Source organism: Triticum aestivum, chromosome 5A (assembly GCF_018294505.1).
Source record: "Triticum aestivum cultivar Chinese Spring chromosome 5A, IWGSC CS RefSeq v2.1, whole genome shotgun sequence".
NCBI lineage: Eukaryota > Viridiplantae > Streptophyta > Magnoliopsida > Poales > Poaceae > Triticum > Triticum aestivum.
This window is the reverse complement of record NC_057806.1, coordinates 54,988,525-55,003,229: the sequence shown is the minus strand read 5'-3', so window position 1 is coordinate 55,003,229 and position 14,705 is coordinate 54,988,525. Positions and strand designations below refer to the sequence as shown.

At 51.0% G+C, this 14,705-nt stretch overlaps 1 long non-coding RNA gene across 1 annotated transcript; it reads right to left on the bottom strand.

Annotated features, from left to right (window-relative positions):
- Positions 1–6,068: 6,068 nt before the first annotated feature.
- Positions 6,069–7,126, bottom strand: LOC123106560 (uncharacterized). The gene is made up of 2 exons (XR_006451388.1): positions 6,648–7,126; positions 6,069–6,560 (listed from the first exon to the last, which is right to left on the bottom strand). It is a non-coding gene; the product is annotated as an uncharacterized lncRNA (long non-coding RNA).
- Positions 7,127–14,705: the final 7,579 nt, after the last annotated feature.

The following is a 14,705-nucleotide window of genomic DNA, read 5'->3' as shown; positions in this document are numbered from 1 at the left end:
CGCGCCGAGGAGGGAAGCTCGACGGAGAAGGTGTTCTGGTCTCAGTATGCTGAGGCCGAACACCCGGTGCCCTTAAGCGACCAGCTGAAACAGCTGGTCGAGCTCCATAAGGTGGCCGAACAGGCCATGAAGGGCCTCATAGTCCGGCTGTGGCCTGGAGAGGCCATGCCTGGGAGCTACTTCGGGCTGGTGAGGCGGCTGGTGGAGGCCTGTCCAAGGCTCGAAGTCATCAAGCGCTCCGTATGCATCGAGGGTGCCCGTAGGGCGCTTGCCCGTGCGAAGGTGCACTGGGGCAAGCTGGATGCTGAGAAGCTTGTGAAGGACGGGCCACCGCCGGGCAAGGAGCATCGCAAGCCCGAGATGTATTATGAGGGCGTTCTGAAGGGTGCCCGCCTTGTGGCGGATGAATGTTCCATGAATGTAATTTTTCAGTGAACTCGCTCGTTTTGTCCTGTGCGCTGAAAACTTGTTCATGTGCGCTAAGCAATGCTTTTTGAATTTAAAATATTACCTTCTGTGCGGCCGTTTATCAAATTTGAGAGATGGCGAGTCGTCGGCTTCTGCCCCCATGGCACGAGTGCTGGGGTGTTCGGGATAAACATGAGCGCTCTTTTTCCCATTCTTGGGTCCTTCGAGGGAGGCGCTCAACACAACGAACAAGGCAATCGGACTATAGTGCTTGAACACTCTCACTTAGCCATAGAATTCTATAATTTTAAATTTCGGCGAAGCCCCTAGTGTTCGGAAGACCGAGTTCGGGGCGCTATCCACGCCTAGGCCGGACAAAGCCGACTCCTCGCTCTAAGCGGCATAAGTCTTTAGGGACTCGAAAACCTCTCGAACAGCGACCAGCTCTCGCCTCATCATGACGGTCAGTTTTAGCTTTCTCTACTGAGGTGCTTAGCCCAGCTCAACTGGGGCACAATCGCAGTAGTTCTCCTAGTGCTACCTTAGCCGATATGACGGAACGTAAGGTACCAAAACATAGGAGCCGGGCAAACCCAACTATTGACCCAAGACATGATTCGGAGCCGATGCATATAATGCTATAAGTTCGGGGTGCCGCACTTGTGAAAGTGTTCGGACTTCTCACACCATGTTGTGGGGTACTTAAGCCCCTGGCGTATTGGCCGTACCAAAGTGTACGGGTGCAACATGTCATTAATGAACATATATTCGTAAAAAAGAGGTAATGCAATAATAGACGGAAGCTATGCATTGTTTATTTAAAAAAGCTGCGATCAAAGCAGAACGATACAAATAGTGCGATAAGCAAAAGATGGGACTATCAAATATGTCCTTTCCAGGGGCGAGCTGCGGAATGTTATGCGAAACAGGTATACTGCTCGTTATAGAGACCACCTTAGAGTTCCGTAGTGCGGCGTAGCTTTCTGCTTCCCTGGTTGTATCGTTTGTGCGGCAATTGTACTGCCGGACAAGCCTTCCGAAGAATGGAGTCCTGAAAATAAGAGAAAATTAAGAAATCGGCAGCCCCTAGTGCGGTTTAAGCCGCGTTTCGGGCGTGCCGTGATGGTGCCCCTCCCCCTGTGCCCATGGTATTTCTAGAGCGTAGTTATGTACGCGCAACACTGGTTTCGCAAGTTCGCGAGGGCTGGGGTTGGGGCCGCATTGCTACGCTTGCTCGGAACGTGCCAGGCGGTCTTGTTGTAGGTTACTCCGGGCGCGCTTGACGGTGTCCAGACGTTTAATGGCCGGACTGGAGAATTGCCTTGAGAGGCTGCTTTGTACTTCCGCTGCGATAGCCGCCGTATGCTCCTCCGTTCGGAGAGAGCGTTCGGTGTTTCCATTGACCGTGATGACGCCTCGAGGGCCTGGCATCTTGAGCTTGAGGTATGCGTAGTGCGGCACCGCATTGAACTTGGCAAATGCGGTTCGCCCGAGCAGTGCGTGATAGCCACTGCGGAACGGGACTATGTCGAAGATTAACTCCTCGCTTCGGAAATTATCCGGAGATCCGAAGACCACTTCAAGTGTAACTGAGCCTGTACAGTTGGCTTCTACACCTGGTATGACGCCTTTAAAGGTCGTTCTGGTGGGTTTAATCCTCGAGGGATCGATGCCCATTTTCCGCACTGTATCCTGATAAAGCAGGTTCAGGCTGCTGCCGCCGTCCATAAGGACTCTAGTGAGGTGAAATCCGTCAATAATTGGGTCTAGAACCAATGCGGCGAATCCGCCATGACGGATGCTAGTGGGGTGGTCCCTTCGATCAAAAGTGATCGGGCAGGAAGACCATGGGTTGAACTTTGGGGCGACTGGCTCCATCGCGTATACGTCCCTTAGCACACGCTTCCGCTCCCTCTTGGGGACGTGGGTTGCGTATATCATGTTCACCGTCCGCACTTGTGGGGGAAAACCTTTCTGTCCACTGTTGTTCGGCGGCCGGGGCTCCTCCTCGTCATCGCTATGCAGCCCCTTGTCTCTGCTTTCGGCATTTAACTTGCCTGCCTGCTTGAACACCCAACAATCCCTGTTGGTGTGATTGGCTGGTTTTTCGGGGGTGCCATGTATCTGGCATGAGCGGTCGAGTATTCGGTCCAAACTGGACGGGCCCGGAGTATTTCTTTTGAATGGCTTTTTCCGCTGACCGGGTTTAGAGCCTTTGAATCCGGCATTAACTGCCGTATCCTCAGCATTGTCGCCGTTAATGCGGCGCTTTTGCTTGTTGCGACGCGACCTGCCACTGCTGTCCTTGGTATCCGAATTACCAGGGCTCTTGGTCATGTTATTGCTGCGAGCTAGCCAGCTGTCTTCTCCCGCGCAAAAGCGGGTCATAAGTGTCGTGAGGGCTGCCATAGATTTCGGCTTTTCCTGTCCTAGGTGCCGTGCAAGCCACTCGTCGCGGATGTTATGCTTGAAGGCTGCTAGGGCCTCTGCGTCCGGACAGTCGACGATTTGATTTTTCTTGGTTAGGAACCGTGTCCAGAATTGTCTGGCCGATTCCTCTGGCTGCTGAATTATGTGGCTTAGGTCATCGGCGTCTGGTGGTCGCACATAAGTGCCCTGGAAATTGTCGAGGAATGCGGCTTCCAGGTCCTCCCAACAACCAATTGATTCTGCTGGCAAGCTGTTAAGCCAATGCCGAGCTGGTCCTTTAAGCTTGAGTGGGAGGTATTTGATGGCGTGTAGGTCATCACCGCGGGCCATGTGGATATGAAGGAGATAGTCCTCGATCCATACCGCAGGATCTGTTGTGCCATCGTATGATTCGATGTTCACGGGTTTGAAACCCTCGGGGATTTGATGATCCATTACTTCATCTGTGAAGCATAGTGGGTGTGCGGCGCCTCTGTATTGGGCTACATCACGACGCAGCTCAAACGAGCTTTGTCTACTGTGTTCGGCCCGGCCGGATTTACTGTATCCGGCGTGACGAGTACCGTCTCGTGCCGTGGGGCGCCCACGTGATCCGTAGATCGATCTTGTTTGCCTTGCCTTGTCCTCCAATATATCTCGCAGGTCTGGCGCATTTTCCCATGCCTTGGTAGTTTTTGAGCGGCGCCGGGGTGCGGCTTGAGTGGAGGGCCGAGAGGCCTCTCTGTCGCGGCCACGGGGTGGCCGGTCGGCCGCATCATGCGCTGGTGATGTAGGTTTAGGTGCTTCCTCCTCTAATTGGGGTAGCAACCTGCGCTTTGGGTAGCTCTTGGAGGGGCGTTCGAGTTCATACTCTTCGGCCGCAAGGACTTCAGTCCATCTGTCGGCTAGCAAATCTTGATCAGCTCTAAGCTGTTGCTGTTTTTTCTTGAGGCTGCTCGCCGTGGCCATAAGCCTGCGTTTGAAACGCTCTTGTTCGACGGGATCCTCCGGCACGACAAATTCGTCGTCGTCGAGGCTTGCCTCGTCTTCGGAGGGAGGCATATAATTATCGTCCTCGACCTCTCTGTCTGCCGCTCTCTCATGAGGGCTGGCTTCTCTATCCTCCTGTGCTGAATCTTGCTGGAGGTGGTTGTCTTCGGCACTGTCCGGGGTGTTATTATCCCCCGTGCCGGAATCACCGTTTTTGTTTTGGCGGGATTTAGAGCGGCGCCGCTGACGCCGGCGCTTAGGCTGCTTCTTGGAGGGGTCATCCTCCGCTGTTCCATCGCCATTGCCTTCTTTTGGGGTGTCCACCATGTATATATCATACGACGAGGTGGCTTTCCAGTGCCCTATAGGCGCTGGTTCTTGATCGTCTCCTGCATCGGCGTCCATACCGTCGATGTCTTCGGAGTCGAAGTCGAGCATGTCGGTTAAATCATCGACAGTGGCTACGAAGTGGGTGGTGGGTGGGCTTTGAATTTCTTCATCATCCGCATCCCAACCTTGCCGACCATAGTCCGGCCAGGGCTCTCCTGACAAAGAGAGAGACTTTAGTGAATTCAGAATATCGCCGAAGGGCGAGTGCTGAAAGATGTCCGCGGCGGTGAACTCCATGATCGGCGCCCAATCGGGTTCGATCGGTCGGGGCGCAGAGGGCTCGGAGTCCGGAGAGGAGTCCGGCTCCTTGGAGTCACGGGCTTCGCAGAGAATAGGGCTGGTGTTCGGCTCGATCGCCGTAGAGATTGCAGCCCCCGAGGCGGTGTCTAACCACCCATCCTCGGTTGGTGTGATCGGCTCCGAGCTAGGGGTCGGAGCGGACACAGGTGCGGCCTCCAGGGCACTGTTCGGCGGCAGAGCTAAATCATGCCCATCGTGACAGTGCGGCGCGCTCGGCTGTGGCTCGAATCCGTCGAAGATCAAGTCTCCGCGGATGTCGGCCGTGTAGTTCAAACTTCCAAATCTGACCTGATGGCCAGGGGCGTAGCTTTCGATCTGCTCCAGATGACCAAGCGAATTGGCCCGTAGTGCAAAGCCGCCGAATATGAAGATCTGCCCGGGGAAAAAAGTCTCACCCTGGATCGCATCGCTGTTGATGATCGGAGAAGCCATCAGGCCTAAAAGTGACGACACAGAGGAACTCTCAATGAAAGCACCAATGTCGGTGTCAAAACCGGCGGATCTCGGGTAGGGGGTCCCGAACTGTGCGTCTAGGTCGGATGGTAACAGGAGGCAGGGGACACGATGTTTTACCCAGGTTCGGGCCCTCTTGATGGAGGTAAAACCCTACGTCCTGCTTGATTAATATTGATGATATGGGTAGTACAGGAGTAGATCTACCACGAGATCAGAGAGGCTAAACCCTAGAAGCTAGCCTATGGTATGATTGTTGTTCGTCCTACGGACTAAAAATCTCCGGTTTATATAGACTCCGGAGAGGGCTAGGGTTACACAGAGTCGGTTACAATGGTAGGAGATCTACATATCCGTATCACCAAGCTTGCCTTCCACGCCAAGGAAAGTCCCTTTCGGACACGGGACAAAGTCTTCAATCTTGTATCTTCATAGTCCAGGAGTCCGGCCGAAGGTATAGTCCGGCCATCCGGACACCCCCTAATCCAGGACTCCCTCATGTCCCCTGGGCAAATGCATCAATGGTTGCAGGCAAGTTGTGCTCTGATCTAGGCAAATTGCATAGTATATCAAGGCAACTCCATGTTTTGTTTACAACAAAATGATTGAAAGGTAGCAAATCATACTGGGTTTGTAGTCAATTTTCATAGATTTTTCAGCCAACTCATTAGCTTGCTAGCCGAAGAAAAATAAATAGTGGAAGTCAGAAGCAACTACTACTTGGTTTGTACTTTGTAGGCAATTTGCCTACAAGTTTCTGGCAAATAAATGTGAACCCTATATTGTGCGGAACATCAAGTTGGGTTGTGTCCCTTGGACAAATGCTTTAGTTGTTGCAGGCAAGTTGTGCTCTAATCTAAGAAAATTGCATACTACATCCAGGCAAAGCAGGTTTTGTTTAGAAAAGGGATTAAAAGGTAGCAACTCATACTGGGTTTGTAGACAAATTTCATAGATTCAGCTGCCAACTAATTAGCTTGCTTGCCAAAGAAAATAAAATAGTGGAAATAAACAGCCCGTCGACCCATTAAGTAAGTCCAATAGCATAACGAGGCAACTACCTGTCAAAAAATGATGCAAGTTTGGGCAAGTCCAATAGAATAAATGAGTCCAATAGCTCAATATAAATTTGTTTTTTCTGCTTTATTATGTGCTGTAATCACTTGGACACAGATAAGCAAATACTATCTATCAAGGTGTCATACATGACACATGTTCTTCATAATGGCTAAAAAGAATTGGAATGGTAATGAAACAACAGATTACTTCATAATGCAGTCTCCTTTTTGCCATGTGTTAGATGAATATAATCATAGTATACTTACCACTATACTATGAACTACCCATTCAAGAGAGTTTATACTCGTTACTATCATCTCTACTAACTATCACAGCAGATCAACCCAAGCCACGATGTACCTTGTGCTAAGAAACAAAATCATCACGCATAGGGGAGGCACAATTGCAGAATTGGAAGGAGAGAAATAAAAAAAACACTCCTTCCAATTGCAGCCATCACCAGCAACAATTCAAGAGAAAGGCACCAGTACCATCATCCACCTGCTACCTCGATGCAATTTTTCTGCTCCTGTTCAAGCTACAGCCAGCACCTGTACACGGTCACAAATAGAGTTCAGACATCGGAGCTGGGGTAGCTGTAGGGTGCAGCAGGAGATAGCAGTAGGAAGGAGGTGCACCAGCAGCTAGCAGCAGGAGGTCGAGGCCATCCCGGATGCGGCCGGCGGAGAGATGCTGGAGAGGAAGAGGCCCACTGCGACGGCGTCGGGGCCAGCGACCCTGAATGAGGAGCGTGGGGGCGATGCGCGCTCTCCTTCCTCGTGGAGATGGGTGCACGCTCGCCTTCGGAGGATGCGAAGGTGACCAACACGGACACGGACTTGTCGCGAGAGGCCGGAAGGAGGTCGCCGGAGTCGAGCATCGTGGCGACCGCGGAGACGATTGCGGCAGGGAGCTGACGGATTCGGCGAGCGAAAATCTGGGGCGGGGGAGCAGCCTGTCAGATCCGTCACCTTGGCCCGCGACGTCAGCTGGGGAAATGAGCAGGCGCTCGCGGAGTGCGGTGCGGCGGCCGGTGCCGCGGATCAACGGAGCGGTGGATTTGGGAGAAGTTGTCGTGCGCTTGTGGATGGGGGAGCGTGGGTTTGGGTGGGGCCCATTGCCGCCGTCTGTTGTTCGTTCACGTTCCCTTCGCTCCGTAACCCGACCGTGAAACACCTGGCGATCGGCATCCCGATCGGACGGCCCGGAAGGGTGTGTTCTCAGGACCTCTAAAAAGTGCAGCTGCATTTTTTAGAATTTAGGATTTGTTTTTGGGACACAGGACGGAAGGAAGAAACAGAACAGAAGTGAACTAAAATTTCAGCAACAAGATCAGTTCACTTCCCCTCTACTACGGCTCTATGGCGTAGTAAAGATACTTAATGCGGTAGTAATAGATGCCAATGTTTTTTTAAACGGAGGCAAAACATTTGACTCATCGATTAATTAGAAAGAATAGAGTTGTCTAGTTAATTTACAAAAAACCAGATGAAAACTGATACAAACAACCCAGAGGGACTACTCGCAAAGAATGAAACACCGTAATCGTCCAAGCGACACTTTAAACAAACAACAACCACAACCTCGACACTTACACAGCCCAACGAAATTCCTGAGAAGCACACCGACAATGACAAGAACTGGGCACCCTCCATCATAAAATCGCGGACGCCTTTCGGATGGCGCTACCCTTCTTACTTTTGTTTCTTTTTGATTTCTCCTTGCTTGGTTTGTCCTTTAGGGAGTAGCCACTTGTCTTGCCAGCTGGGGGTTGATCAGCCACCCATTTATCAAGGAAATCATAAAACTCATTGAATTTTTTGGTGTAGCTGTTGTCAACCAAGGCGCCCGTAGGAGCAGGTTGCATCGGCGTCCTCAACCAGAGGGACCACCGACACGACATTATCATCTATAGGAACCACTGTCACAATGGACCAAGGTACCTCCAATTGCTCACTTGATAGAGGCGAAACATGTCCCTCACACGACTTCACCTATGAGTCCACCTCCAACTGCTCCAAAGACAAAGGCAAAGCAGAACTCATGCATAGCTTCTATAGCTTGGGCGTGATCTGAAGCACCAGAGCCTCGAGCACAGCGAAGGACTCGCCCTCGGAGGTAAGCATCACAGGGGACAAGGTCGACGATGACGATGAATTGTCCCCAACACGAGGAGACAAACATCCATATAACTCTCGCCCTTCTTCCGTAGAGCCAACACCTTTCACACTAGAAGGGCACAACGTTGGAGTAGTCTGCGATAAAGCCAGCACAAGGGAGAGCCTGCTTAGAGTAGTTTTCTCCCGCTCCAGAAAGCTCCCAACCCATGCCAGCCAATCCTGCAGCAGAGTTGTCTGACCAGCTAGAGCGGACTACAACATCACATAGGGCGGGGTTGCCGAGCCAACAGAATCTGCGACAATAGACGCCCAAGACCCATGGTGAAGCGTCTTGGATGAGGCACAAATTTCATCAGACCCTCATGTGAAGCTGGAGCAGGATAATGCACAACACTGAGGTGAGACACTAACGGCACGGCGAGGCATGCCAAATAGCTTAGAGGTTGTTGCGACATCCACACGCACCATGACCGTCCTCCAAGCAACGGGAACGCCGAAGCGGATCTCTGCAGTCAGCCACACGATATCTAGGAGTGAGCTATTGGCAATAAGCCATGCATGTGCGGTGGCAACCGGTGTCGGGTGCGCCAGGTGTGGTCCGTGCAAGGTGTGGGCGTGTGTGCACGTGTGCGACCGTGCGCATGTGTGTGTCTGACTAGTGTATGGGTATAGTCCGACTCGTGTCTAATCACTGGTGCGCCATTAGTAGCACGCCACTAGTAATTTTTACTAATGGCGCACCACTGGTGCGCCATTAGTATCTGGTATACTAATGGCGCATCATCCAGTGCGCCATTACTATATAACACCATGCACCATTAGTGTGCCTCCCAGGGGCCATATTTAACCATGTGCTTTGGCACACTAATGGCGCACTGTGGATAGATGCGCCATTAGTATACTTGGCATACTAATGGCGCACTCTATCTTGATGCGCCATTAGTATCCTTTGGCATACTAATGGCGCACTCTGTCTTGATGCGCCATTAGTATCCTTTGGCATACTAATGGCGCACCTTGTGGTGATGCGCCATTAGTATGAATATTTGTTTTTTTTACTTTTTTGATTTTTGCACAGGTTACAAAATATATTATTTGACAGAATATAGACAGTAGCACATAGCAACAGCAGATTCATCGAATACAATAGAAGATTAGTCTTCGAATAGTTAGTCTCCGAATTCAAAAGACCGAACAAAGATAAAACACTACAAGTCTCGAGACCGCGAGTATCGAGTTTGTCTTCACATTACAAGTCAATATCAATCATATAAACTACCATCACATAGAAGAGAGCTGCGGTCATCACGATGAGCATCATCGCGATCAAACTGGTCTTCATCCGGTTCCTCCAACGCTCCCTCCTCTCTCCCGCTAGATAGCGTGCGTATCTAGATTCGCCCTCTGCCCTAGTGGTGTACCCTTTGTAACTGTTACTGCTGAAACGGTGAACCTGTCTCCGACACTCCTCCCAGTCGTCGTAGACTCCGGGAACCTTACCCTTGTACACGACATACGACGGCATCTCTATGCACAAGCCAAACAACAGACAATACATACATAAGCAATGTATAAGTATGCAACAAAAGGATCGGAAGAGAAAATCAAGACATTAATAGCACGATTCATGGTCCTACTAATAAATAGCATCGGTTACATCTAAGTTGAACGACTGTCCAAACCAAAGAGACATACAATTCATTAAAGTTTAATTACAACATGAGCCAATCAATGTTTCAGAACTACACATCACTACTTTCGACTCGACTCATGGACATGAGCGTGGATGAAGCCGCCGTCTGTCGTGATGGTCATGAAATCGCGGGCGTTGTCAGCCTGCATTTGTAGCATTCCGTCTATCTCAATGTTGGATGGTTGATATCTGAAGAAGAACTGCCCCGAGGTATGAAGGACATATTGATGGATGATGTTCGCAAACTCTGACTGGATGCGAAAGAATTCTTGTCTGATGTCCGCGTCCTGGATTGCCGACAAGCTCGCGGCCCAATCTTTGAGATTATTTGGTAGCAGAAGGTGATGATGGTCCCTTACGATCGCCCGCATGTGATGGAGGGCGTAGTAGGCATCCTTCTGACCGCCAGGCGGCTTCTTGACGCAGCAGAACATCGTATTGTGGGCGAACACGTGCTTGCCGTACTTATGAACTGCCCTGATGAAGATGCCTCCAGATTTGGCGTAGCCAGGGAGGACATAATCAAGAACTTTCTTGATATTTGTGTAGTCTATCTTGGAGTTACGGTTCGGGTCGAAATACGTGGCCATGGAATATTTTGGGCTTAAGAGGATGAGTGTGCAATGTGTGTCACTGCACAGAACACGGAATGTTAGAAAAAAAAGAACGATCGAAATCTAAGAAATCATATGTTATGGGGCGGTTAAGGGATGACTTACTCGGGAAAGTAAGGCACAAGGAAGTTATCCTTATCTGGGTTTGCCAGAATGACGTCTTCGAGGTGTGAACTCACGACTTGGCGGTCCCCAGCGCTGCTCAAGAGCTTGGCACGCATGTAGAAGGGGTCAACGATCACGATGTCCGGGGTCTTGTCTCTAATGATCCGCATCTCCATACTCAGCGAAAACAGCCGAACGAAGGTGTAGTGCAGCGGATGAAGGTTGAACATAGCAAAGATGTCATCAAACCGCAGGACGATCGTACCCCCGATGGCGCCATCCATAAAGCCCTTGCCCTCTGGCACCTTGGCCACGAAAACCGGGTATGCCACATCATTCTCTCTGAGACGCCGCTTCTCCAAAGAAAGAACACTGTCGTGTAGACTCCGCATAGCACCGGTTGCAGCACTGAGCATATTTGTCGGTAGCATCGCCCTACCCGCCACATGCACCCTCCTCGAGATATCCTTAGGCGAAGGTGGCCCGTCCTGAGCACGGATCATACTCGGTGCCGGCTGGCTCGCACCGGCGGCCTTTTTAGTCGGCCGTTTTCGGCCCTTCTTCTTGATCTGTTGTAATGGGACCGAGTTCTGCTCACAGACCGCCTTCTTGAGCGTGTTGGGGCTGATAATATTTGGCACCTCCGCTATCTGAGGCTCGGTGAAGGCGGCAGCTGGAGGCGTCTCCTGAGAACTGAACGCCAGACGACGCCTGTTGCAATTGGGTTTCTCCGCCGTACCAGCTAGATCGCGGTCGTCTTGTTTGGGTTCTTGAGAAGGAGGCCTACAGAACTCGTCACCGTACCCATGTTCGGCAAAGTACTTATCGACGTTGGTAAATGTACCATTGTCGTTGTCATCGTCGTCCGGATCCTGTGCCATAGGGATGTCCGACATGTCCGGTAGCGTTGCGGCGTTCTTGCCATGGCTTGGAGCCGGCACGACTGGCGGTCTTGTCTGTGGGGTGGTGTCCCCCGCCCCCAAACGAATCTGGCTCTTCGGCCAAAGCAGGGGCCAGCTTACGCAGGCACTGAGGGTCATCTCATCTTCTTCGTCGGCCCCAGCGGGTCGAACCGGAGGTAACAGCTCGTTCTCCAAAATGAGTGATGTTTCCATAATTATTTCTTAGAGTGAATACAGTATGTTCTCCAAAACTCAGCAAACAATATGCAGATCGTTCTTAGTGTCTCTTGCTTTTCTGATAGCCAAATAGCCACTAATAATATGCCATTGGGATCATCATCGCTTCAAATCATTTGTCTGCAAACAAGGGAATGTATAAACTGAATTTGCAGAATAATAAAGACAGATATGAGTTGCTAGCTGTTATGAGGCACCAGATATGTCTTTGCTTGTTGCAGTTGTGGTTCTGTGTCATTGATGTCCTAGGAGTTTTCTCAAATTTTACTAGCTCAAGTGTGATGCTATTTCCTGTTTACCTATGTGTGCCACAGTTACTCTGTTACACAATTACCCTTTCATAAACTAAGCAATTAACATGAGCACATAGTTACATACTAGTATGTTTCACACAAAAGCAAACAAATCTCCTGGAATGTGTCATGAAATTGAGTTTTAACCAACTGCCATATATAATTTTGCTATTAAGCACAGATCATTTTTGTTCAGGTTTCTTTTCCAGAAGAAGTATAAATCTGCTCCTAAACAAACAAGGCCGGCCCTGTGGCGACTTGGATAATAGCTAGCTACACTGACAGAGAGGAAGACGAAATCAAAGGGGGGGAGGGGAACCGGTGTAGCTCACCGAGAGGAAGATGATGGCGAGCTCGTGCGAGGCCGGGGTTGACGAGGTGACGCGGATCGATGGTGAGGCCGCGGTGGCCGGAGGTGGAAGAAGACCTCGATCCGCATGATGCAGAGTCGTCGAGCTCGAACGGCTGGCCGTAGATGACGTAGAATAACACTGCAGAGCTCCTGGACTCCTTGGTGGGGTGCGGGGACGACGGTGGTCGCGGGGACGATGCGGTGACGGGGACGACCTAGTCGGGTGAAGCAGCGCGAGGGGAGGGGAAGCGGGGAGGTGCTAGGGTGTGGAGTGGGCGCGGGGGTCGTCGGAACAGGCGCGGGGGAGCTGGAGCGGGTGTGGAGTGGGCGAGGGGGTCGTCGGAGCGGGCCGGGGGCCGTCGGAGCGGGTGTGGCGGGGGAGGGAAGGGGGATCTGGCGAGGGAGAGGGAAGGAGGGATCGGGCGAAGGGGTATCCAGCTAGAGGGGGGAATGTTAGTAATGGCGCACCCTCCTCTCGTGCGCCATTAGTAGTTTTTATTTTCTGATAGCAATGGCGCACCCCCCTCTGGTGCGCCATTAGTAACTTTTTTTTCTGATAGCAATGGCGCACCCTCCTCTGGTGCGCCATTAGTAACTTCTTTTTTTCATTATTTCTTGTTGCATCTAATAATTTCTTTTTTATCAAATTTGTTATTTTCATGAGGACTAGAACAGAAGATATCATCAAATATCATCAATTTTTTTAAAATATCATCAAATTTGTTATTTGAAAATATCATCAAATTTGTTATTTAAAAATATCATCAAAAAGTGGGGGAGGGTGCGGGGTGTCGGCGGCGGCGGTGGAGCGGGCCGGGGGAGGGTGCGGAGGGTCGGCGGCGGCGGTGGAGCGGGCCGGGGGAGTGGTGGGTCGTCGGCGGCGGTGGAGCGAAGGAGGGTGCGGGGGGCCGGGTGCTCGTCGGCGACGGTGGAGGGGGATCGAGATCGAGTGTCCTCATGAATTCAAAAAGTGCCCGTGAAATTTAAAAATATTCATGATATCAAAAAGTGCCCATGAAATACAATCGAGAAATGAAGACTACGATTTATATACAATCGATCTTAGCTAGCTATCTGTTCACAATCTTCTTGCCCTTCTTTTTCGCAAATGGAGTTCTTCTGTGGAACGAACGTCCTTTAGGTAGGCTGGTCCTGCTTCTTCTTGTGGTGTGTGCTGCTACTTCACCATCGTCGTCATGTTCGATCTTCGGGTCGCCGTACTTGTCGAAGTCTTGCTCATTGGCTACTCCATCCATTCCGATGATCTTCCTTTTGCCTCTCCCCACGACAACACGACTGGGCTTTGACGGGTCGGTAATGAAGAAGCATTGGTCCACTTGGGAAGCCAGTACCCATGGCTCATTTTTCGCGGTTACGTTTGCGCCTGCGGTCTTGGATTTGGCTTCGGGTATAACCATGGTGGTGAAATACCGGTCTTCTTTTAGGACGCTCTTGGCCCATCTGACACGGAACATGGGGACCTTCTCTCCAGCGTAGCTCAGCTCCCAGATCTCCTTGATCCTTCCGTAGTATCTGTCCTTGCCGTTACCGGTGTAGGATTCCATCGTTACCCCGGAGTTCTGATAACCATCGCTCTTCATGTCCTTGTCCTCGATGTAGAATGTGTAGCCGTTGATATCGTACGCCTCATAGGTCATCAGGTTGTGCTCGGCGCCCTGTGACAAGGCGAATATGAGTTGTTCTTCCGCGGAAGAATCCTCATGTAAAGGGTACGACAGAAGCTTCTGCTTGAACCAACACGTGAAACATGAGTTGTGCTCTTTGATTATATCTCCGTCCGTCCTCTGTTGGCCTCGGTCATTGTACGTCTTCTCAATAAAGGTTTTGTGCTATACCACCCAAGGATCGACCACATCTATGTGTTGTAGCGCGACTAGGTTTGCTCTTTCAAAGTCGGCGAGTCGACCCTCGAAGTCGACATGCATTTCGCGGCGACCCTCATGGTGACCCCATCCAGCGAGCCTGCCGAGGTGCCTGTTGACGGGCAGACCAACGGGGTTCTCGATGCCTAGATAATTCGTGCAGTAGGAGATGCACTCTTCGGTCAGAAAGCCCCTCGCTATACTTCCCTCTGGACGTGACATGTTGCGAACGTATCCTTTGATGACACCATTCATCCTTTCGAACGGCATCATGCTGTGTAGGAACGTCAGCCCGAGTTGGACGATATCCTCCACGATATGGACCAGCAGATGCACCATAACGTCGAAGAATGCGGGCGGGAAGTACATCTCAAGCTCGCATAGTATCACCACAATCTCTTCCTGTAGCCTTCTGAGTTGCCTCACGCCAATCGACTTCCGAGAGATGACGTCGAAAAAGTTGCATAGGCCAAATAGCGTTTCACAGACGTGCGCGT